The sequence below is a fragment of the Scyliorhinus torazame genome, chromosome 10, assembly GCF_047496885.1.
Source record: "Scyliorhinus torazame isolate Kashiwa2021f chromosome 10, sScyTor2.1, whole genome shotgun sequence".
Lineage (NCBI taxonomy): Eukaryota > Metazoa > Chordata > Chondrichthyes > Carcharhiniformes > Scyliorhinidae > Scyliorhinus > Scyliorhinus torazame.
This window is the reverse complement of record NC_092716.1, coordinates 200,524,968-200,547,963: the sequence shown is the minus strand read 5'-3', so window position 1 is coordinate 200,547,963 and position 22,996 is coordinate 200,524,968. Positions and strand designations below refer to the sequence as shown.

General features: G+C 51.3%; 1 protein-coding gene and 1 long non-coding RNA gene across 4 annotated transcripts in view; one reads left to right on the top strand and one right to left on the bottom strand.

Moving 5' to 3' along the window:
* The window catches only part of elp4 (elongator acetyltransferase complex subunit 4), a 500,372-nt gene that overhangs the window by 158,658 nt on the left and 318,718 nt on the right, over positions 1–22,996 (bottom strand). The window lies entirely within an intron of this gene.
* The window catches only part of LOC140384497 (uncharacterized), a 57,586-nt gene that overhangs the window by 925 nt on the left and 33,665 nt on the right, over positions 1–22,996 (top strand). The window lies entirely within an intron of this gene.

Below are 22,996 nucleotides of genomic sequence, written 5' to 3'. Positions count from 1 at the left end.
CAATGTTCGTTTATATCAGGCTTGGGTACTTCTCATCTAGTGATACTGCTTACAGCAGTTCTGAAAAACTGCAGTTGATTTGTTTCAAGGAGTTTTCAAAAAATATATGACAATTTTTCAGAAATCAGGACACCTTAAATAATTCTACTAAAAGTGACACACCAATTGAAATATTTGTCCACCTTCACAATAAAAATTACAGCTGTGCCCGGTCATGACCTTCTTTGAAATGCACATGTGAATGTTTTGTCATCAGGATCCTGGATGTTTATCAGAATCCCCCTTCCTGACCTAACCATACTGAGGCCAAATGTAGCATCTTTGTTTCTGACCTGAGGCCAGCTAAACCTTCCAGGTCTGTATAGTTCAGCATTGAAGTACAAACCTAATCAGGGAAGCATAAATAACAATGCAGAAAAAAGAGAACTTACATAAGTTCACAAACAGAAGTTCTGAGTTGATTATCCTTTATAGTTTCTTCAAGTCCCCACAAACACTACCACTCTTCAGCCAATTTGATTTACTTCACGCAATAGAAACGCTAAACAGATGCTGTCTGACCTGCTGCGTATTTCCGGCATACTTGATTTTTAATTTCAGATTTCCAGCATCCACAGTATTCTGCTTTTGCAGATGAGTCTTGTTTATTTGTCAAGGCAAAGATGACCATATTCATGATCTGGGAGTGTTGGGCAGGGTTCTAGTGAGTATGTAGACTGCTAAGGCCGCTCAGCCCTGAGAACGTTCTGATGCAAATATGATAGGATAACACAAATGACTGGGTTTTAGTCGAGTTGCTGGCCTCTCCTTGTGTTTTCTTTCTGCCTCTGATATGTGCTTGCTTTTGAAGGAGGCTGCACTTCTTTTTTATTTGATTGTACTGTGTGCAGAGAACATGGGGGAGCTTCTCTCAGAACATCCAAGTCGATATCAGAACTCCTAAGTGAAATCTTCTGAGTCCTTGTCATGCTTCCTTTTACAGCCACTAGAGAAGTGTTTTTCAAACTTTTTTCCCCGGACTCACTTTTACCAACACACCATTTTTGCATACGTTTAATGCCACAGGTGTGGCTGCTTGGTCCTCACGATCTTTCTTACTTTGTCATTCAATGATACATTTCTGCTAAGGAATTCAACTAATGATTTAAGTCCTCGCTGCATCCTTTGAAAAAAAAAATCAAGAAGTTTGTCCTTGAACTTGCCATGCTGAAGACTTCCGGGTGTGGCGATGCAGAGCTAGGTCGCATATTCGGTAGCTCCCGCTTGGAACGGACTTTTGGGCTCTTTACAAGGCCCCCACAGCATTTGTTTGACATTTCCCGGTGTGGGAAGAAGACTGCAACATTCCCCCGACAGTGTCCCCCAGGAATGGTATGTCTTTTGGTTACCAGACCCGGCAGAAACAGTAAAAGATTTGGCTGTACCTGCAGGGGAGGGGCCTCTTCCAGCATGCAGGCGGGGGAAGGGCAAGCTTAAAGCTGCAAGCTGACTTGAGGGCCTCTATTAAAGGTGAATTCTAGCAGCAGAGGGAACAACAGTGAAAAGATCTACCAAGGCCATTGAAGAAGCGGGGACGAGGCTTCCGGTGGCGGCCATGGAGGAGTAGGTCGCGCATTCGGCAGCTCCCGTCTGGAACGGACTCTCAAACCTTTTTCAGGAGTTTCCATAGGCTTTTTGGGGCAGATTGGTGAAGCGAACACTGCCAAAAGGATTCTCTCTCTCTCGACTTCCGGTTACGGCTATGCGGAGCAAAGTCGCACATTCAGCGGCTCCTGCAAAAACGGACTTTTGGGCTCTTTTCAGGGCCCCCAAGGGCACTTTTTCGACGTTTCCTGGTGTGGGAAGGAGTTAATAATAGCTCCCCGTCAGTATATGGCTTTAACTAGGAGCGGGGCGACAAAAAAGGTGGTGGAGGACCAGAAGAAGGGAGGGAAGAAGGACAAAATGGCGGCGGGCGTGGAGGCAGAGGACGGAGGAGCAACAGGAGGGTATCCAGCGCTGTCTCAGAGAGATTAAAATGGACCTGCCAGAGCCGATGAAGGCTTCTATTGATAAGCTGCTGGAGACACAGACGGCCCAGGGGGTGGCGATCCGAGAGGCTCGACAAAAGATCTCTGACAATGAGGACGAGATCTTAGGCCTGCGGTAAAGGTGGAGGCGCACGAGGCGCTCCACAAGAAATGGCAGGAGCGGTTCGAGGAGATGGAGAATCGGTCGACGCGGAAGAATCTGCGGATTCTGGGCCTCCCGGAGGGGCTTGAGGGGCCGGACGTGGGGGCCTATGTGGTCACCATGTTGAACTCGCTGATGGGAGCGGGGTCCTTCCAGGGGCCCCTGGAGCTGGAAGGGGCCCATAGAGTGTTGGCGAGGAGGCCCAAGGCTAACGAGCCTCCGCGGGCGGTGCTGGTGCGGTTCCATCGGTTCGTCGATCGGGAGTGTGTGCTCAGGTGGGCCAAGGAGGAGAGGAGCAGCAGGTAGGAGAACGCGGAGGTTTGGATATATCAGGACTGGAGTGCGGAGGTGGCGAAGAGGAGGGCCGGGTACAATCGAGCGATGGCGGCGCTGCACAGGAACGGGGTGAAGTTTGGCATGTTGCAGCCGGCGCGACTGTGGGTTACCTACAAGGACCGGCACCATTATCTTGAGTCTCCGGAGGAGGCGTGGGCCTTTGTTCAGGCCGAGAAGCCGGACACAGACTGAGGGTTGGGATGGGCGATTGGGGATTGCGGTGGATATGTTATGCCTATTGGTGCGGGGTGGGGAGGGGCATAGGGTGTCGCTTTATGCGGACAACCTGCTGCTGTATGTAGCGGACCCGGTGGGAGGAATGCCAGAGGTAATGAGGATCCTTAGGGAATTCGGGGACTTTTCCGGGTACAAGCTCAATATGGGGAAGAGCGAGCTGTTCGTAGTTCAGCTAGGGGACCAGGAGAGGGGGATTGGCGAGCTCCCACTAAAAAGGGCGGAGAGGAGCTTCAGATATTTGGTGGTCCAGGTGGCCAGGAGCTGGGGGCCCTGCATAGGCTTAACTTTACAAGGCTGGTGGAGCAAATGGAGGAGGAGCTCAAGAGGTGGGACGCGTTGCCGATGTCCTTGGCGGGTAGGGTGCAGTCAACCAAAATGACGGTGCTCCCCAGGTTTCTGTTCCTGTTCCAGTGCCTCCCCGTGTTTATCCCGAAGGCTTTTTTCAGGCGGGTTAACAGGAGTATAATGGGGTTTGTGTGGGCGTGAGGGACTCCGAGGGTGAGAAGGGTGTTCCCGGAGCTGAGTAGAGATAGAGGGGGGCTGGCACTGCCCAACCTCTGTGGGTACTACTGGGCCGCCAATGTGACGATGGTGCGCAAGTGGATGATGGAGGGGGAGGGGGCTGCATGGAAGAGGCTGGAGACGGCGTCCTGTGTGGGTACGAATCTGGGAGCGCTGGCAACGGCGCCGCTGACGCTCCCTCCAAGGAGGTATACCACGAGCCCGGTGGTGGTGGCGGCCCTCAAAATTTGGGGGCAATGGAGGCGGCATAGGGGGGAAGCTGGGGCCTCGGCGTGGACTCCATTACGGGGGAACCACCGGTTCGCCCCAGGAAGAACAGGTGGAGGGTTTTCGGGGTGGCACAAGGCAGGGATACGAAAGTTGGGGGACCGGTTTGTGGACGGGAAGTTCGCGAGCTTGGGTGAGCTGGAGGAGGAGTACGGGCTCCCCCGGGGAACACCTTCAGGTACTTACAGGTAAGGGCGTTTGCCAGACGGCAGGTGGTGGAATTCCCACGGCTACTGCCACACACAGTACAGGACAGGGTGCTCTCGGGGGGGGGGTGGGTGGGAGTGGGGAAGATCTCGGAAACTTACCAGGTGATGCAGGAGGAGGAGGAGGCCTCGGTGGTGGAGTTGAAAGGTAAGTGGGAGGAGGAGTTGGGGGAGGAGATCGAGGAGGGGACGTGGGCAGATGCCCTAGGGAGGGTGAATTCTTCCTCTTCGTGCGCGAGGCTCAGCCTCGTACAGTTTAAGGTGCTGCACAGGGCACACATGACCGGGACAAGGATGAGCCGGTTCTTTGGGGGTGAGGACAGGTGTGTTAGGTGCTCAGGGAGCCCAGCAAATCACACCCATATATTCTGGGCATGCCCAGCGCTGGAGGAATTTTGGAAGGGCATAGCGAGGACGGTGTCGAGGGTGGTAGGATCCAGGGTCAGACCGGGCTGGGGGCTCGCAATATTTGGGGTGGCAGAGGAGCCGGGAGTGCAGGAGGCGAAAGAGGCCGGAATTCTGGCCTTTGCGTCCCTGGTAGCCAGGCGAAGGATTCTCCTTCAGTGGAAAGATGCGAGGCCCCCAAGCATGGAATCCTGGATCAGCGAAATGGCAGGGTTCATTAAATTGGAGAGGGTGAAATTCGCCTTGAGAGAGTCGGTACAAGGGTTCTTTAGGCGGTGGCAACCGTTCTTAGACTTTCTGGCAGAACGATAGACATTGGTCAATGGCAGCAGTGGCTCGGCGGGGGGGGGTTTAAACTTTATTTTGGTTTATGTTATTTACACTGGAGGGTCTGAGGGGGTGTATATCCCTGTTGTGTTAAGTCGGGGTGATAATGTTAATTTATTATTTATGTACAGGGGGGGGGGGGGGGGTGGTTGGGGGGTTGCTTTTTTATATTGTGTTTTGTACTTAACAATGTTGGGTTCTTTTTTCTTTCTCATTTTGTTATTGATATTTTATGAAAACCTTGAATAAAAATTATTTAAAAAAAAAAACTTGCCATGCTTAATCTTCATCTGCCTTTGAAGTTTTTTGGGTTTCAACTTTAATTTGCCAGTACTTCCCTGCAAAAAACACACATGGGCTTTGCATCCTGATTTGCATTGGGACAATTAATAAAGCCATACTGCTAGAAATAATCTTTATACTGCTTTATTCCTGATTTCAGCTTCTTCTTAATGGGTTGTTCACCAGAGGCCCTGGAGCTCACACCAGCAGTACTTTGTCTTGCTGTGGACTCTCCTGAACAGCTCTCTCCAACAGATTTAGTTGTGAGATCCTGGCCCGTTTCAGTTTCTGGCTCTCTTATTATAAAACTATCCATCTTCAGTTCTTCAGAGTCCTGTTACCTTGATTGCTCACAGTTACATGATGGAGGAATCTCTCCTCGGTCATTTCACGCCCAAAGCATGGACGTTAGGGCACATTACCAGCTCTCTGCCTGCTTCTGCTGGGAAGACTCCATTGTTATTAAAAGAAATTTGGTTCTTGGGTAGTGCACCGACATCAGGAGCAGGCGGTTCTAGAACAGAGTGCTGATGTCAGGAGGGGGATGTCGGTCCTGCTGGACTCCGGGCCTGCGCATTGCCGATCCACCTGAGGGGGCATATATGCGTGGAACATTTTAAAAAGCTGCTTGCTTTGGGTTGGGCTTTTCTCCCGTGATTGGGGATTCCGTCACCGATCGCTGCACGATGCTCCTGACACCAGTCCGCGACCCACCCGTGGGATGTGACCCTGAGTTTGAAAAACCCTGCACTAGAGCACAACCCACACTCAAGCTCTCCATACAAGATTCACTTTGATAGGTGAATGTCAGGTATTCTGCCTACATGACTAGCCAGACTCAGCTGTGGCTGTCTCAATATGGTTCAGTTGCTTGGCATGCCAGCTCAGGTGAGAACGCAAGAACCAGGAGCAGGATTAAGCCATCTAGCCCTTTGAGCCTGCTCCGCCCTTCAATTGGATCATGGCTGATATTTTTGTGGACTCAGCTCCGCTTACCTGCTGCTGACCATAACCCTTAAGTCATAAGAACATAGGCCTTTACTGGTCAAAAAACGTTCACAAATGTATCTATTTTTGCCTTAAAAACATTCAACGAGGTAGCCTCAACTGCTTCACTGAGCAGGGAATTCCACAGATTCACAACCCTTTGGGTGAAGAAGTTCCTCCTCATCTCGGTGCTAAATCTGCTCCCCCTCATTTTGAGGCTATGTCCCTTAGTTCTAGTTTCTTCCGCCAGTGGAAACAACCTCCCTGCTTCTATCTAATCTATTCTCTTCATAATTTCATATGTTTCGATAAGATCTCCGCTCATTCTTCTAAATTCCAATGAGTTATAGTCCCAGTCTACTCGGTCTCTCCTCATAAGCCAATCCTCTCAACTCCGGAATCAACCTAGTGAATCTCCTCTGCACCCCCTGCAGTGCCAGTCCATCCTTTCTCAAGAAAGGAGATCAAAACGGTACACAGTACTCAAGGTGTGGCCTCACCAGCACCCTATACAGCTGCAACATAACCTCTCTGTTTTTAAACCCTATCACTCTAGCAATGAAGGACAACATTTAATTTGCCTTATTAATTACCTGCTGTACCTGCAAACCAACTTTTTGCGATTCATGTCAAGGACACCCAGGTCCCTCTGCACAGCAGCATGCTGCAATTTTTTACCATTTAAATAAGAGTTCATTTTGCTGTTATTCCTATCGAAATGGATGACCTCACATTTACCAACATTGTATTCCCATCTGCCAGTCCCTTGCCCACTCAAACTATCTATATCCCTCTGCAGACTTTCAGTGTTGTCTGCACACTTTGCTCTGCCACTCATCTTAATGTCATCTGCGAACTTTGACACTTTACACTTGGTCCCCAAATCATCTATGTAAGTTGTAAACAATTGCAGTTCCAACACTGATCGTTGAGGCACACCACGAGCCACTGATCATCAACCAGAAAAACACCCATTTATCCCCACTCTTTGCTTTCTGTTAGCTAACCAATCCTCTATCCATGCTAATACATCATCTGTAACACCGTGCGCCTTTATCTTATGCAGGAGCCTTTTGTGTGGCACCTTGTCGAATGCCTTCTGGAAATCCAGATACATCACATTCACCAGTTCCCTGTTGTCCACTGCGTTTCAACTGTAATGTCCTCAAAGAATTCCAGTAAATTAGTTAAACATGACCTGCCTTTCATGAACCCATGCTGCATCTGCCCATTGGGAGAATTTCTATCCAGATGTCTCGATATTTCTTCCTTGATGATAGATTCAAGCATTTTACCCACTACAAAAGTTAAGCTAACCGGCCTATAGTTACCCACCTTTCGTCTATCTCCTTTTTTAAACAGTGGAGTCACATTTGCTGTTTTCCAATCTGCCGAAACCGCCCTAGAGTCCAGCGAATTTTGGTAAATTACCACGAGTGCATTTGCTATTTCCCCTGCCATCTCTTTTAGTACCCTGGGGCGCATTCCATCAGGGCCAGGAGACTAGTCTACCTTTAGCTGTATTAACTTGCCCAACATTACCTCCTTAGTGATAATGATCATTTCTAGGTCCTTACCTGCCATAGCCTCCTTGCCATCAATTATTGGCATGTTATTTGTGTCTTCCACTGTGAAGACCGATACAAAATACCTAATGCCTCGGCCATTTCCTCATTTCCTATTATTAAATCCCCTTCTCATCCTCTAACGGACCAATGTTGATTGGAACCACTCATTCGTGTTATATATTTGTAGAAGCGTTTGCTCTCTATTTTTATATTCTAAGCTAGTTTACTCTCATAATCTATCTTATCTTTCTTTATAGCTTTTTTCATGGCTTCCTAACTTTTAAAGATTTTCCAATCCTCTAGTTTCCCACTAATCTTGCCACTTTGTATGCATTTTCTTTCAAATTGATAGCCTCCTTTATTTTCTGAGATATTCATTGCTGATTATTCCTTTTCCTACAGTCCTTCCTTTTCACTGGCATATACTTTTCCTGAGCATTGTGAAAAATCGCTTTGAAAGTGCTCTACTGTTCCTCAATTGTCCCACCATAAAGTCTTTGCTCCCAGTCTACCTTAACCTACTCCTCTCTCATCCCATTGTCGTCTCCTTTGTTTAAGCACTAAACATTGGTGTTGGATTTTACTTTCTCACCCTCCACCTGTATTTTAAATTCAACCATACTGTGATCGTTCCTTCCGAGAGGATCCCTAACTCAGAGATCATTAATTATTCCTGTCTCATTACACAGGACCAGATCTAGGATAGCTTGCTCCCTCGTAGGTTCCATTACATACAGTTCAAGAAAATTAAGGCGGATACATTCGATGAACTCCTCTTCAAGGCTGCCTTGACCGACTTGGTTTGACCAATCAACATATAGATTAAAACCCCCCATGAATATGTACCATTTTTACATGCATCAGTTATTTTTTGTTTATTGCCTGCCCCACTGTGATGTTATTATTTGGCGGCCTATAGACTACGCCTATCATTGACCTTTTCTCCTTACTATTTCTAATTTCCACAAAAAAGAATCAACCTTTTTCTCCACTGAACCTATATTATCCCTCACTACTGCCCTGATGTCATCGGTATATATCAGAGTTACACCATAATATTAATAATAATAATAATCTTTATTAGTGTCACAAGTAGGCTTACATTAACACTGCAATGAAGTTACTGTGAAAATCCCTTAGTCGCCAAACTCCAGCGCCTGTTCGGGTACACTGAGGGAGAATTCAGAATTTCCAATTCACCTAACAAGCACATCGTTCGGGACTTGTGGGAGGAAACCGGAGCACCCGGAGGAAACCCACACGGACACAGCGAGAATGTGCAGACTCCGCACAGACAGTGACCCAAGCCGGGAATTGAACTCGGGTCCCTGGCGCGGTTAAGCAACAGTGCTAACCAGTGTGCTACTGTGTCGCCTCCCTTACCTTCCTTTCTACAATAGTCTGATACCTGCGTGGGTTTCCTCCGGGTGCTCTGGTTTCTTCCCACAGTCCAAAGACGTGCAGGTTAGGTGGATTGGCCATGCTAAATTGCCCTTAGTGCCCAAAAAAGTTGGGAGGGGTTACTGGGTTACGGGTTAGGGTGGAAGTGAGGGCTTAATGTGGGTCTGTGCAGACTCGATGGGCCGAATGGCCTCCTTCTGCACTGTATGTTCTATGATACCCCATGATATTTAACTCCCAATCTTGACCACCTGCAACCATTTCTCTTGTAATGGCTACTAAATCATACACATTCACGATTATTTGTGTCGTCAACTCATTCAACTTGTTTTGAATGCTATGAGCATTCAGGTAAAGTGCCCATCTGCTATTTTTTATACCTTCTTTTTGAATCCTAACACCTCCATTAATAACATCTCCTGAGTTCTTTTTCCCTTTAACTTTTTTCATAATTTTCCATGTAGTTGAACCCACCTCCCCACATGCTAACTTGCTGCTTTGCTTCCCATTAACCATTATACTTCCTGTAGTTTTACCCTTCCCTTTCCCCCCCACTTGCTTGCTTAAAGTCCTTGTGGCCACCCTATTTATCCTTTCTGCTAGAACACTGGTCCGAGATCAGTTCAGGTGAAGACCGTGCCAATGGTACAGATCCCTCCTGTTCCAATACTGATGCCAATGCCCCAGGGAATGCAACCCCACTTTCCCACACCGTTCCTTTAGCCACGTGTTTACTTCCCTAATTTTCTCATCCCTATGCCAACCCGAACGTAGCTCAGGTAGTAATCTAGAGATTATAACGCTTGAGGACCTTGGGCGGGATTCTCCGTAATCGGCGCGATGTCCGCCGACCGGCGCCAAAAACGGCGCAAATCAGTCCGGCATCGCGTCGCCCCAAAGGTGTGGAATTCTCCACATCTTGAGGGGCCGAGCCCTTACCTTGAGGGGCTAGGCCCGCGCCGGACTGATTTCCACCCTGCCAGCTGGCGGGAAAGGCCTTTGGTGCCCCGCCAGCCGGCGTGGAAATGACTTTGCCGGGCGGCGCTTGCACGGGAGCGTCAGCGGCCGCTCATGGCATCCCCGCGCATGCGCAGCGGAGGGGGTCTCTTCCGCCACCGCCATAGTGGAGACCATGGCGAAGGCGGAAGGAAAAGAGTGCCCCCACGGCACAGGCCCGCCCGCGGATCGGTGGGCCCCGATCGCGGGCCAGGCCACCGTGGGGGCACCCCCCGGGGCCAGATCGCCCCGCGCCCCCCCCCCCCCCCCCCCCAGGACCCTGGAGCCCGCCCGCGCCGCCGTCCCAAAGGTGGTTCAATCCACGACGTCTGCCGTGGGTTGACAGCGGCGGGACTTCGGCCCATCGCGGACCGGAGAATCGCCGGGGATTCCTGCCGACCGGCACAGCGCGATTCCCGCCCCCGCCGAATCACCGGTGGTGGAGAATTCGCGACACGGCGGGGGCGGGATTCACGTCAGCCCCCGGCGATTCTCCGACCCGGTGGGGGGGTCGGAGAATCACGCCCCTGTTCTTTAATTTAGTTCGTAGTGCCTGATAATTCCCCAACAGGTCTTCTTTCAGAGTCTTGCCTATGCGGTTTGTCTCAACGTGGACCAAAACAACTGGATCCTCCCCCTCCCACTCCAATATCCTTTCAAGCTGGTCAGAGATGTCCCTCAAGACTTCCGATAGCGGCCATGACCTGCGAGGTCACGCGAACGGCAGCTCCCGCCGGGATCGGTGTTTCGGGCCGCTAAAAGGAGCGGCGGCGGCAGTTAACAGGAGGGACCGGCGTGGGAACAGACTTGGGAGAGCCCCCCCCCCCCCACTGGTGGATGGAGAGGATCAGGAGCGGAACCGGCAGACGCGCAACCCCGGGGAAGAAGGTCGAGAAGGTCCGGGAGAACAAAATGGCGGCCGGAGAGGATCGGGAGGTGTGGGCCCAGTGGGCCAGAGAACAGCAGGAGCTCCTGAAAAACTGCTTCACGGAGCTGAAAACGGAGATGCTGGCCTCCATGGAGAGAATTGTGGTGGCCCAAAAGTCGCAGGAGAAGGAGATCAAGGAGGTGAGGAGGAAGGTGGTGGAGAACGAAGACGAGGTCCTGGGCCGGCGGTGAAAGTGGAGGCGCATCAGGCGCTCCATATGAGATGGCAGGAGAGGATGGATGACCTTGAGTGCATGTCTCGGAGCCAAAATCTGCAGATCCTGGGCCTTCCTGAAGGAGCGGAGGGGGCGGACACGAGCACGTAAGTGGCCACAATGTTGGGTCGCTGATGGGCGCGGGGGCCTTCCCGCGGCCCTTGGAGCTGGATGGGGCGCACAGGGTTTTCGCCAGAAAGCCGAGGGTAAACGAGCCACCGAGGGCAATGGTGATATGGTTTCAGCACTTGGCAGACCGGGAGCGAGTCTTGCGGTGGGCGTAGAAAGAGCGGAGCAGTAAGTGGGAGAATGGCGAGATCTGAATTTACCAAGACATGGGAGCTGAGCTGGCGAGGAGGCGTGCAGGTTTTAACCGGGCGAAGGCGGTCCTCCACGGTAAAGGGGTGAAGTTTGGGCTCCTGCACCCGGGACATACCAGGACAGGCACCGCTATTTTGATACCCCAGACGAGGTGTGGTCGTTCATCAGGCAGGAGGAGCTGTACCTGAACTAAGGGACTGCTGTATGGGGGTGAAATGTGCGGGTGGGGAGGGATCGAGGGGAAGACGGCGGGTAAAGCATAAGTTTATGGGCATGTCTGCCCTAGTTTGGTTGTGGGTTCTGTTGTTTGTTTTGCTTGTTTTCCAGGTGTTTTGTTTTCCAGGTGTGCGGTGCTAGGGGGTGGGAAACGCCCGGGACGGGCTGTCCGGCACACGGGGAGGTCCCAGATGGTGCTTGCCCCTCTACTCTGCGGGGGAGGGGGGTAGGGCGGCCCGAAGGAGGCAACAAGTTAAGGGTTGGTAGATAGAGGCGGGAACGGCCGGGGTCAGCATGGGTGAGTAGACTCATGGAAGCACAATGGGGGGGGGGGAAACCGGAGATAAGCGGATGCTTGGCTGGGGGGGGGGGGGGGGGGCGGGTGCAAGGTTTCTTTTTTTGGGGGGGGGGGAAAGGGATGCTGCTTTGCTGACTGAAGGGGAGCCAGGTGAGGGGTATGGATGGAGAGTCGGGCGAGTGGGCCGCCGGGGGGAGAGCTGGAGGAGGGAGACGGGGGCACGCGGTTGGGCAAAAAAGGGAGATGGCTAGTCGGCGGGATGGGGGGGTGGTTACCCCCCCGACCAGGCTGATCACGTGGAATGTGAGGGGCCTGAATGGGCCGGTCAAGCGGTCTTGCGTGTTCTCGCATTTAAAGGGGTTGAAGGCGGACGTGGCCATGTTGCAAGAGAAGCACTTAAAGCTCGCGGACCAGACGACGCTAAGGAAAGGATGGGTGGGACAGGTGTTTCACTCGGGGTTAGACTCAAAAATCAGAGGAGTGGCTATTTTGGTCAGTAAACGAGTGGCATTTGAGGCGGGGAGCATCGTGGCGGATAAGGGGGCAGGTATATAATGGTGAGTGGCAAGCTGCAGGGTGCCCGGGTGGTGTTAGCAAATGTATATGCCCCGAACTGGGACGATGCGGACTTTATGAGGTGCGTGTTGGGTAATTGGGTAGGATCCCGGACTTGGAGATAAGTCACCTGATCATGGGAGGGGACTTTAATACGGTCTTGAATCCGAGCTTGGATCGTTCCAAGTCCAGAACGGGAAAGAGGCCGGTGGCGGCCAGGGCCTTGTGGGAGTTCATGGGCCAGTTGGGGGGAATGGACCCCTGGAGGTTTACGCGGCCAAGGACGAAGGAGTTTTCCTTTTTCTCCCATGTCCACAGAGTCTATTCGCGAATAGACTTCTTTGTGTTGAGTAGGGCGTTAATACTGAGGGTGGGGGGGTAGAATACTCGGCCATTGCGGTCTCGGACCATGCCCCGCACTGGGTGGACCTGCGACTGGGGGCGGAATGGGGTCAGCGCCCTCTCTGGTGACTGGATCTGGGGCTGCTGGCGGACAAAGAGGTGTGCGGGCGGATAAGGAGGAGTATTGAGAATTATGTGGGAGCGAATGACACAGGAGAGGTGACGGTGGCAGTGGTTTGGGAGGCTCTGAAGGCGGTCGGAGAGTTAATCTCCATTAGGTCCCATAGAGAGAAGGAGAGGGCGGAGAGGGAGAAACTGGTGGGAGAGATACTCAGGGTAGACAGGAGGTACGCGGAGGCCCCAGAGGGGGGGCTGTTGAACGAGCACCGGAAATTACAGGCGGAGTTTGACCTGCTGTCCACGGGGAAGGCGGAGGCGCAGCTGAGGAAAGCGAAGGGGGCAGTTGATGAGTATGGGGAGAAGGCGAGTAGGATGCTGGCGCACCAGCTGTGTAGGAGGGAGGCGGCCAGAGAGATTGGGGAGTGTGGGATAGGGAAGGCAACATGGTGCTGAGCCCAAAGAGGGTCAATGAAGTCTTCAGGGAGTTCTACGGAAGGTTATACAAGTCGGAATCCCCCGGGGAGGGGGAAGGGATGAGGCGGTTCATGGACCGGTTGAGGTTCCCAAGGGTGGAGGCAGAGCGGGTGATGGGACTGGGGGTCCCGATTGGGTTGCAGGAGGGGCTTGCAGGCATGCGGACGGGCAAGGCCCCGGCCCGGATGGCTTCCCCGTAGAATTTTATAAGAAGTTCTCGGAGCTGTTGGGCCCGCTCCTGATGAGAACCTTCAATGAGGCAAAGAAGAAAGGGAACCTCCCTCCGACAATGTCGCAGGCATTGATCACGCTTCAGTGTGGGTCCTACAGGCCGATATCGCTCCTGAGCGTGGATGCCAAGCTGTTGCCAAAAATTCTGGCCACCAGAATAGAGGACTGTGTCCCGGGAGTGATTGGGGAGGACCGGACGGGTTTTGTTAAGGGCAGGCAGCTGTACGCGAATTTGAGGAGGCTCCTGAATATTATCATGATGCCCTCGGGGGGGGGGGGGGGTGTGGAGACTGTGATGGACGCGGAGAAGGACGTGGAGTAGGAGTATCTGTGGCAGGCGCTAGGCAGATTTGGATTTGGGGAGGGATTTATAGGGTGGGTCAAGCTGCTGTATCAGGCCCCTGTAGTGAGTGTGTCCACAAACCGGCTAAGGTTGGAATATTTCAGGCTGCATCGGGGGACGAGACAGGGGTGTCCCCTGTCCCCGTTGCTGTTTGCCCTGGCAATCGAGCCGTTGGCCATTGTGCTCAGGACTTCGGGGATTGGAGGAGACTGGTGTGCGGAGGGGAGGAGCACCGGGTCTCCCTCTACGCTGATGACCTGCTGTCGTATATTTCGGACCCGTTAGAGGGGATGGGGGAGGTCATGCGGATCCTGGGGGACTTCGGGAGGTTCTCGGGGTATAAGTTGAACGTGGGGAAGAGTGAGCTGTTCGTGGTCCACGGTAGGGGCCAGGAGAGGAGAGGAGCTTTCGGTACTTGGGGATACAAGTGGCCAGGAACTGGGTTGCCCTGCACAGGCTCAACTTAACACGGTTAGTGGAGCAGATGGAGGGAGAGTTTAAAAGGTGGGATATGCTCCCGCTTTCTTTGGCAGGATGGGAGCAGACTGTGAAGATGACGGTTCTCCCCAGGTTCCTCTTCAAAGAACAAAGAACAAAGAAATGTACAGCACAGGAACAGGCCCTTCGGCCCTCCAAGCCCGCGCCGACCATACTGCCCGACTAAACTACAATCTTCTACACTTCCTGGGTCCGTATCCTTCTATTCCCATCCTATTCATATATTTGTCAAGATGCCCCTTAAATGTCCCTATCGTCCCTGCTTCCACTACCTCCTCCGGTAGCGAGTTCCAGGCACCCACTACCCTCTGCGTAAAAAACTTGCCTCGTACATCTACTCTAAACCTTGCCCCTCTCACCTTAAACCTATGCCCCCTAGTAATTGACCCCTCTACCCTGGGGAAAAGCCTCTGACTATCCACTCTGTCTATGCCCCTCATAATTTTGTATACCTCTATCAGGTCGCCCCTCAACCTCCTTCGTTCCAGAGAGAACAAACCGAGTTTATTCAATCGCTCCTCATAGCTTATGCCCTCCATACCAGGCAACATTCTGGTAAATCTCTTCTGCACCCTCTCTAAAGCCTCCACATCCTTCTGGTAGTGTGGCGACCAGAATTGAACACTATACTCCAAGTGTGGCCTAACTAAGGTTCTATACAGCTGCAACATGACTTGCCAATTCTTATACTCAATGCCCCGTCCAATGAAGGCAAGCATGCCGTATGCCTTCTTGACTACCTTCTCCACCTGTGTTGCCCCTTTCAATGACCTGTGGACCTGTACTCCTAGATCTCTTTGACTTTCAATACTCTTGAGGGTTCTACCATTCACTGTATATTCCCTACCTGCATTAGCCCTTCCAAAATGCATTACCTCACATTTGTCCGGATTAAACTCCATCTGCCATCTCTCCGCCCAAGTCTCCAGACAATCTAAATCCTGCTGTATCCTCAGACAGTCCTCATCGCTATCCGCAATTCCACCAACCTTTGTGTCGTCTGCAAACTTACTAATCAGACCAGTTACATTTTCCTCCAAATCATTTATATATACTACAAAGAGCAAAGGTCCCAGCACTGATCCCTGTGGAACACCACTGGTCACAGCCCTCCAATTAGAAAAGCATCCCTCCATTGCTACCCTCTGCCTTCTATGGCCTAGCCAGTTCTGTATCCACCTTGCCAGTTCACCCCTGATCCCGTGTGACTTCACCTTTTGTACTAGTCTACCATGAGGGACCTTGTCAAAGGCCTTACTGAAGTCCATATAGACAACATCTACTGCCCTACCTGCATCAATCATCTTAGTGACCTCCTCGAAAAACTCTATCAAGTTAGTGAGACACGACCTCCCCTTCACAAAACCGTGCTGCCTCTCACTAATACGTCCATTTGCTTCCAAATGGGAGTAGATCCTGTCTCGAAGAATTCTCTCCAGTAATTTCCCTACCACTGACGTAAGGCTCACCGGCCTGTAGTTCCCGGGATTATCCTTGCTACCCTTCTTAAACAGAGGAACAACATTGGCTATTCTCCAGTCCTCCGGGACATCCCCTGAAGACAGCGAGGATCCAAAGATTTCTGTCAAGGCCTCAGCAATTTCCTCTCCAGCCTCCTTCAGTATTCTGGGGTAGATCCCATCAGGCCCTGGGGACTTATCTACCTTAATATTTTTTAAGACACCCAACACCTCGTCTTTTTGGATCACAATGTGACCCAGGCTATCTACACCCCCTTCTCCAGACTCAACATCTACCAATTCCTTCTCTTTGGTGAATACTGATGCAAAGTATTCATTTAGTACCTCGCCCATTTCCTCTGGCTCCACACATAGATTCCCTTGCCTATCCTTCAGTGGGCCAACCCTTTCCCTGGCTACCCTCTTGCTTTTTATGTACGTGTAAAAAGCCTTGGGATTTTCCTTAACCCTATTTGCCAATGACTTTTCATGACCCCTTCTAGCCCTCCTGACTCCTTGCTTAAGTTCCTTCCTACTTTCCTTATATGCCACACAGGCTTCGTCTGTTCCCAGCCTTTTAGCCCTGACAAATGCCTCCTTTTTCTTTTTGACGAGGCCTACAATATCACTCGTCATCCAAGGTTCCCGAAAATTGCCGTATTTATCTTTCTTCCTCACAGGAACATGCCTGTCCTGTATTCCCTTCAACTGACACTTGAAAGCCTCCCACATGTCAGATGTTGATTTGCCCTCAAACATCCGCCCCCAATCTATGTTCTTCAGTTCCCGCCTAATATTGTCATAATTAGCCTTCCCCCAATTTAGCACATTCATCCTCGGACCACTCTTATCCTTGTCCACCAGTACTTTAAAACTTACTGAATTGTGGTCACTGTTACCGAAATGCTCCCCTACTGAAACATCTACCACCTGGCCGGGCTCATTCCCCAATACCAGGTCCAGTACTGCCCCTTCCCTAGTTGGACTGTTTACATATTGTTTTAAGAAGCCCTCCTGGATGCTCCTTACAAACTCCGCCCCGTCTAAGCCCCTGGCACTAAGTGAGTCCCAGTCAATATTGGGGAAGTTGAAGTCTCCCATCACCACAACCCTGTTGTTTTTACTCTTTTCCAAAATCTGTCTACCTATCTGCTCCTCTATCTCCCGCTGGCTGTTGGGAGGCCTGTAGTATACCCCCAACATTGTGACTGCACCCTTCTTATTCCTGATCTCTACCCATATAGCCTCACTGCCCTCTGAGGTGTCCTCTCGCAGTATAGCTGTGATATTCTTCGTGTTTCAGTGCCTCCCCAATTTCATCCCCAAGTCCTTTTTCAAGCGGGTGAATAGGATTGTTACGGGATTTGTGTGGCCGAAAAAAAACCCGCGAGTCAAAAGGGTATTCTTGGAGCGTAGGGGGGGGAAAGAGGACTGGGCGGTTCTTACTGGGCGGCCAATATGGCCATGATCAGGAAATGGATGATGGAGGAGGGGGCGGCGTGGGGGCGGTGTCGTGTAGAGGCACCAGTCTAGGGGCACTTGTTACGGCTCCGCTGCCGTTCTCGCCGGCGCGATACACCACTAGTCCGGTGGTGACGGCGGCACTGAGGATCTGGGGGCAGTGGAGGAGAGACAGGGGACAGGAGGGGGCCTCGGTGTGGACCCCGATACAGAATAACCACAGATTTGTTCCGGGTAGGTTGGATGGGGGATACCAAGGCTGGTGTAGGGCAGGTATTAGGAGGATGGGGGACCTGTTTATAGACGGGACTTTCCCTAGCATGCAGGCGCTGGAGGAGAGGTTCGGCCTACCCCCGGGGAATGCGATCAGGTACCTCCAGGTTCGGGACTTTCTTAGAAAACAGGTGGGGACATTTCCGCTGCTGCCCCCGCATAGGAACCAGGACAGAGTGGTGTCTGGCATCTGGGTAGGGGAGGGGAAGGTGTCGGACATATATCAAGAGCTGCAGGAGGTGGAGGAAGCCTCAGTGGAGGAGTTGAAGGGCAAGTGGGAGGAGGAGCTGGGTGAGGAGCTGGATGAGGGTCTGTGGGCCGACGCCCTGGGCAGGGTGAACTCCTCCTCATCATGTGCCAGGCTCAGTTTAATTCAGTTTAAGGTGGTGCATCGGGCGCATATAATAGCGGCAAGAATGAGTACGTTTTTTGGGGTGGACGACAGGTGCCCGAGATGTGCAGGAAGTCCGGCGAACCATGCCCATATGTTTTGGGCATGCCCGGCACTTACAAAATTCTGGCAGGGGTTTGCGAGGGTGATGTCTAGGATTTGGACACTCGGGTGAAGGCGAGTCCAACAGTAGCGATATTTGGGGTGTCGGACGATCCGGGAGTGCAGGAAGCGAAAGAGGCCAAGGTACTGGCCTTTGCCTCCCTGGTAGCCTGGAGACGGATCTTGCTAATGTGGAGGGACTCAAAACCCCCGGGTGTGGAGACCTGGGTTCGCGATATGGCGGGGTTCCTCAGCCTGGAGCGAATAAAGTTCGCCTTGAGAGAGTCCTTGATGGGGTTCTCCCAGCGGTGGCAACCTTTCCTTGACTTTCATGGGGAACAGTAAGTGTCAGCAGCAGCAGCATCCTGGGGGGGGAGGTTCAGGTGGGGATACTGTTGATATAATGTGAGTTGGGCATGGAGACAAAACCCACCTTGTTCTGTTTAAAAAAAGGAAAAACTTTTCTGTTGTGTAAGTAGTTTCACTGTAAGCTTTGGGATATGTTGATTGTTATTTTTTTATTATCTGTATTTCTATTTTTGTTATGTAAAAACGCTCTTTGGAAAAACTTTAATAAAATATTTATTAAAAAAAAGAGATGTCCCTCATCCTGGCACTGGGCAGGCAACATACTATGCGGGAGTCTCAATCCTGCTTACAAAGGATGCTATCAATCTCCCTAATTACAGAATCCCCTACAACTACCACTTGTCTTTTAGCTCCCCCTGCTTGAATTGCCTCCTGTACCACGGTGCAATGGTCGGCTAGCCCATCCTCCCTACAGCCCTTTTCCTCATCCACACAGGGAGCAGGTACCTCATACCTGTACTGGCACTGGAGGGAGTGCAGAGGAGATTCACGCAGTTGATTCTGGAGTTGAGAAGATTGGCATATGAGGAGAAACTGAGTAGACTGGGAATATACTCATTGAAATTTAGAAGAATGAGGGGGGATCTTATAGAAACATAGAAAATTATGAAGGGAATAGTTAATATAGAAGCAGGGAGGTTGTTTCCCCTGGCAGGTGAAACTAGAACGAGGGAGCATTGCCTCAAAATAAAGGGGAGCAGATTTATGACTGAGTTTAGGAGGAACGTCTTCACCCAAAGGGTTGTAAATCTGTGGAATTCCCTGCCCAGTGAAGCAGTTGAGGCTACCTCATTCAATGTTTTTCAAGCAAAGATTTTTTTTTTTTTAAATTTAGAGTACCCAATTCTTTTTTTTTCCAATTAAGGGGCAATATAGCAAGGCCAATCCACCTACCCTGCACATCTTTTGGATTGTGGGGGCGAAACCCACGCAAGCACGGGAGAATGTTCAAACTCCACACGGACAGTGACCCAGAGCCGGGATCGAACCTGGGACCTCGGCGCCGTGAGGCAGCATGGCTAACCCAGTGGGCCACCGTGCTGCCCTGTTTTTAAGGCAAAGATAGATGGATTTTTGAACAATAAAGGAATTAAGGGTTACGGTGAGCGAGCGGGTAAAGTGGAGCTGAGTCCACAAAAAGATTAGCCATCATCTTGTTGAATGACTGAGCATGCTTGAGGGGCCAGATGGCCTACTGTTGTTCCTAGTTCTTGTATTCTTATGCTCTTCTCAAGAGCTGAGGCTCCTCTGTTCCTGAATTCAGGATCCCTCTACCTGCCTCACTTGCAGTCATACCCGGCTGTTCCTGACCACTGACCGAATTTGAGGCGCTTAATCTACGGGGTGTGACCGCCTCCTGAAACAAAACATCCAGTAACTCTCCCCCTCCCGGATGTGCTGCAGTGTCTGAAGCTCAGACTCCAGATCATCAACTCTGAGCTGAGATGCCTCAAGCAACCAACACTTGCTGCAGATGTGATTACTGCAGATCACAATAGGATCTGCCAGCTCCCATTTGAGTACCTCAGTGTCTGGTATTTTGTCCTGCCATCAGATCTTAAGAAGCTTGTGAAGGCAGCTCAAAAGTAAGTGGTTGACCTTTTTGGCATGGTGCCTATACACAGTCCTTGCACATGTAAAGTGGGAAGGACTACTGCTTCATAGACTTTCAGTTTGGAGGCAAACTTACCCCTCTTTATTCCTAGATGCTTCAAGTCTGACAAAGGTTACACTTGTTTTGCCAATTCTTGCATGTGTCTCATTCTTAATGCAAACATCTCAGAGAACTGCCAAGGTATCCACTGCTGACACGTTCTGGTCAGGGACTGAAATAATGGGCTCCAGATAGTGCTTTCTTGGAGCAAGCTGGCACATTACTTCAGTTTTCTTCATGCCAAAGTTGTCTCATGCAATGAGAACAAGTCGCTGCTATGTCGCATGTCCAACTCTGAACTGGCAGCTGTGCATAGAAAGCGTGAAGCACACCCTTAAGACCATAAGAGGTAGGAACAGAGTAGGCCATTCGGTCCATCAAGTCAGCTCCGCCATTCAATTAGATCATATCTTATATAACACCCTCAACTGCAATTGCCGGCCTTATCCCCATAACCCTTGATTCCCTTACTGATTAAAAATCTGTCTGTCTCAGCTTGAACGTACCTAATGACCCAGCTTCTACATTCCTCTGCAGTAAAGAATTCCACAAGTTCACTACTCTCTGAGAAAATAAATTCCTCATCTCGGTCTTAAATGGGTGACCCCTTACTCTGAGATTACGCTCTCTGGTCCTCGACTCTCCTACAAGGGGAACCAAACCTGTCAAATCCTCTGAGAATCCTATGGGTGGGATTCTCCCAGCCCCGCGCCGTGCCGGAGAATCCCCGCAACTGCGCCACGTCACCCCTATGCCGGGACGTGATTCCCAGCGCATTTGGTGCGGCGCCGGTCGTACGCGGCCGGTCGTACGCGGCCGATCCTCCGGCCCAGATGGGCCTAGCGGCCGTTCTAAAAAGGCAGAGCCCTGCCGGCGCCGTCCACACCTGGTCGCCGCTGGCGAGAACTCTGCACGCAGGGTCGGGGGGGGCTGCCTATGGAGGGGGCCTCCGATGGGGCCTGGCCCGCGATCGGCGGGCCGGCATCTCGCTCCATGGGCCTATTTTCTTACACGCCAGCCCCTGAACACCCGCGCAATGTTGCGTTGGGCCAGCGTGTTGAGGGAGGCCATCGCGCATGCGCGGGTTGGCGCCGGCGCCACTGCGCATGTCCTTGTTGACGCCGGCGCCACTGCGCATGCGCGGATCCCGCGGCGCACAGTTCGCCCCGGGATGGGAGGCTGGAGCGGCGTGAACTGCTCCAGCGCCGTGCTGGCCCCCTGTAGGGGCCAGAATCGGTATTCCCAGCGGCCCGTGCATGCCGTCTTGAAACGCGACGCCGTTTCCGACGGCGTGGACACACTGCCGCCAAATGGGGGAATCCCGCCCTATATGTCTCAATAAGATTACCTCTCATTCATCTGAACTCTAATGAGTATTGGCCCAACCTACTCAACCTGTACTCATAAGAAAATCGCTCCAACCCCAAGGATCAACCAAGTGAACCTTCTCTGGACTGCCTTCATTGCCAGCATATCTTTTCTCAGATAAGGGGATCAAAACTATTCACAGTATTCCAGGTATGGTCTAACCAGTATAGTTTCAGCAAGACTTCCCCTCTTTTTATACTCCTCTCCCTTTGAAATAAAGGCCAACATTCCATTTGCTACCTGCTGAACTTTCATGCTAGTTTTTGTGATTTATGCGCAAGGAGGAGGCAGTGGTGTCGTGGCATTGTCTTTGGACTGATGATCAAGAGACCCCGAGTTATACTCTGGCGACCCAGGTTCGAACCCCACCACGGCAGATTGTGGACATTGAATCCAATAAAATATCTGGAATTAAAAGTCTAATGATGACCATGAAACCATTGTTGATTATCTTAAAAAACAGCTGGAACCATGGGGTTGAGCCAGGGAAGATGGGTACAAGGTTCCGGGGATGGGAGGAGTTGACTTCTTTATTGCTATGTGCACCACAAGCTGTTTCTTATATTGACCGAATGACCACACAACTAGTCTATTAGTTCAAAGACAGTTTATTAATAATACAAGACTTATTTCTATATGCAATGATATACGTGACTACGCACTAAACTAGACCTAATAACTAAGATGACCTTTACTTAACTTCGGGGTGACCGGCTCTGCGCGAGAGATAAGGCCTTTATCTGTGTCCACGTGGGTCGGTTGGAAGTCTTCAGGTTCGTCTCGGCTGGGCTCGTCCTTCAGGTAGCGATCGCGGGTCCTTGAACTTGGCTAGTTGATATGCTGCAATTGGTCGCACACAAGCTGGTCCAAAAAAGGCCCATCCCGAGTGCGCAGGGCTTCTTATCTTTCTTCTCTTTTGCGCCCTTATGGGCGGTCCTATCTTTCGCTCCAATGGATCGATAGGGTTTCATTCACCCTCACTGATCCTGGCCAATTTGGGGCCGGATACCTCGGTGGTTGGGTGGGTCCCAGCTATCATTGTCCTAGGCACGTAGCCCTTTCCAAATAAGGGGAAGTGGCGCCGGTTAGTCTGCTACTGTTGTAGCTCCTTGATTCAAACTCCATTGTCCTGGGGAAAATGATGATTGACTCTTAATGGTTGCAAGTTTTGGTCAGGTCTGGTTTCTTTGCAAAATACACAGAGGCTGTGTACTTGTCTGTGTCCAAGTTGACCACAATTCCCATGGTCCTTTGCAGGTGGCCATTTTAGATGGCTACAGAGGAGAGGGGGGTGAAAGAGATGAAGGATCTGTTTTTGGAGGGGCGGTTCGCAAGCTTGGAGGAGCTGGGGATGAAGTTTGGGCTCCAATGTGAGGAGGGCTTCAGGTACATGTCTTCCCTAACTTTCTAGTGGCACCATCCTCCTTGCTGTTGTAGGAGGTGCCTTCAGTGGGGAGGGGGGGCCTGGAGAGCATGGTCTTATTGGTGATTTATAGTAGGATCATGGAGGAGGATAAGGCATCCATGGAAGGGATTAAGATCAAGTGGGAGGAAGAGTTGGGGATGGTGTTGGAGGGGGGATTGTGGATTGAAGTGGTGCGAAGGGTCAATGCCTCAACCTCGTGCATGAGGCTGGGTTTGATTCAATTAAAAGTGGTGTACAGGGCACCAG